Genomic DNA, 2,916 nt, shown 5'->3' with positions numbered 1-2,916 from the left:
TTTGTAGAATATCACTCAGTTGGGATTTGTCTGATATTTACCTTGTCAGGAGACTGGGGTTATGTTTCTTTGGAAGAAAGCTCACCAGACGTAAAGTGTCATTTCATCATATCATATCAATAGTGCATATTATAATATGATTTATCACTGTTTATGTTAATCTTGATTGCCTAATTGAGGTAGTGTTTTTCTGATTTCTCCACTGTAAAGCTACTCTTTTCTTCCCCATACATACTAGATTCTTTCAAAAGAAGTCTCTATGGACAACCCAAGAGCTGAGTATCTACACAAATTATTTGGAATTCTTCCGTATGGGACATTTGTTTCTTCTCCATTTATTTATTCATTTAATTATTTCTTTATATTAGTATAGATCCATTGATATTTATTTTATACTTTGGGTAAAACCCAATACTACTTTATTAATTTTGTTGCACAAATTTTTCTATGGCCATTAGGAGCTCTGACCATTGGCACCTGTGACCCTTTGACACATCCCCATTGTTGTAAAGATTCTTGTTTGTTTGTTTATTTAGCACAACTTTACTTTCAGGTACTGCAAGATGCTACAACCCCTAGCCCTATAATCAGCAATTTTCCTCAAGCAACCCTCATTTCTTTTAATGGATAATAGTGTTAGAAATGAAGTGCTTGTCCTAGGTGCACCGGTGGAGTCTATCCCACAGATAGAAACTCCTGGAGACCATTCCCCCATGTATATCTCTGATTAAGTCCAAGAGTCTACCCCTGATGGATGTTTCCAGCTCTGAACATATATACTGTGCCAGTCCACAGTGTATGGCATTGGTTTTATGCTCTCTGGACACTGTCAGCAATGAATATATATTGGTGCGTCATGGATATCATGTCCTTACTTTGTCCTCTTCCTCGTCTGTACCACACCATGGAGTGCCAAAAGTAAAACTGATTATAAGAATGAAGGGCTGAGATTGATGACTAAATATCTCATTGTCTCAGCTATGCCCTAGGCACCTCCCTCTGGCAAACACCAGAATATCCATAACTTCTGGTGCTGGCCAAACCCACAGCAAAACCTCTAATAATCACTACAATCTACTTCATTATTGAGTGAATATTGAATACTTATCATGTGCCAAACACTGTTCTAAACAAAATGAACACAGTGTTGAACACAACAGAGATGGACCCTACCCCCTACACAGACAACAAGCAGGAAAACAAAGAAATATATTAGATAATTTCAATATGTATAAGTACCATGAAGAAAATAAAGCAATGGGATATTTTCGATGTTCAGGAAAGGTGATACTTGAACTGAGATCTGAATGACAAGAAGGATCCAATCACATGATCCTACTAAATTAACAGTCATTCCATAGACTCAACACAACAAAAATATGAGATAAGACAAGTTTAGAAATGTTACATTCTGTAAAATGTTGAAGAAAGCATGTATTTAAGGGGTGATATTCAAATAATATTAAGATGTTTTTGGCCAATGGTACCCACAATACTTTAATTCTGCCCTCAGTCAAAACAACTTTTACTCACAAAGTCTCTAAGAGAGATTTATGCAGGAGGGAGAAAAAAATAACATACTGCTGCTAACTAGAGTCTTACCTGAAATCTTAATAAAAAACTCGAGTAAGCTAGGCTGGGCAAAGAGAGCCTAAAATCAAATATCAGAATTAATCACACACTTCTGCTTAGAGACAAGAGTAGAGGAAGACATTTCCAGATTCCAGTTCCTAGAGCTACTTATGCTATGACTTCCGGGGTCAGGAAAATAGTTCTTGGCATAACTCCCGACATTTGGAATTAGTATTACCATGTAACAGTAAACACTTTATAGGAGGCTTTATAACTTTATAGTGTAAAGAATGATGACAGCTCTTTCGCCTCGGCCGCCGACATGCATTCCAGATTGAGAAAGACCCGGAAACTCCGGGGCCACATGAGCCATGGTCACGGCCCTATCGGCAAACACCGGAAGCACCTGGGAGGCCGGGGTAATGCTGGTGGCATGCATCACCACAGGATCAACTTCAACAAGTATCACCCAGGTTACTTTGGGAAGGTTGGTATGAGACATTATCACTTGAAGAGGAACCAGAGCTTCTGTCCAACTGTCAACCTGGATAAATTGTGGACCTTAGTCAGTGAGCAGACACGGGTAAATGCTGCTAAAAACAAGACTGGAGTTGCTCCCATCATTGATGTGGTGCGATAGGGCTACTACAAAGTTCTGGGGAAGGGAAAGCTCCCAAAGCAGCCTGTCATCCTGAAGGCCAAATTCTTCAGCAGAAGAGCTGAGGAGAAGATCAAGGGTGTGGGGGGAGCCTGTGTCCTCGTGGCTTGAAGCCATGAGGAGGGAGGTTCATTAAATGCTAACAAATGCTTTTCCCTTGTGGTCTGAGTGTAGACTCTTTGATCTGAGTGTAGACTCTGAGCATAGTCAGCATCAGGAACCCACCTTAACCAGGTTCTAAGAAGAAATGTGGAGGCCTTAGCTAATTAGCAAGCTTGAACCTTACTTTCATTTATAAAATGAGAATGATACCTCTTGATAGAATTTTAGATGAACACCTGTTTGCATTATTTACAGTGGGTGGGAGAATGTAGCCTCATCTATTTCTTGGGGATTGAGACAGTTTTGATGGGTTTGAGGCAGTTCTATAGAGCTAAATTCCTGATCCTAAGGGTTGCCTCCTGTGTTCCTTACCTTGGACTGAACCATTCTAGTTATAACTAGAATCTAGAATTAATAGTATTTCTTACAGTCAAAATGGTAAGAAGAAAATATGGAAATCCTGAAGGCCAGAAACTAAGTCAGGTTTGATAGGGTTTATTTCTTCCTGTTGAAGCCAAACTATGATAATGACCAATGCTCCTATGCAATAAAACCTATAGAGAGTGGCCTTTCCTGAAGACAAA

The 2,916-nt window shown here is 39.4% G+C and overlaps 1 pseudogene; it reads left to right on the top strand.

Annotated features, from left to right (window-relative positions):
* Nucleotides 1–1,894: 1,894 nt before the first annotated feature.
* LOC119528846 lies at nt 1,895–2,427 on the top strand (annotated as a pseudogene).
* Nucleotides 2,428–2,916: the final 489 nt, after the last annotated feature.

Source organism: Choloepus didactylus, chromosome 3, assembly GCF_015220235.1.
Source record: "Choloepus didactylus isolate mChoDid1 chromosome 3, mChoDid1.pri, whole genome shotgun sequence".
Taxonomy (NCBI): Eukaryota; Metazoa; Chordata; class Mammalia; order Pilosa; family Megalonychidae; genus Choloepus; species Choloepus didactylus.
The sequence above is the reverse complement of the archived record's forward strand: the minus strand, read 5'-3'. Positions and strand labels throughout refer to the sequence as shown.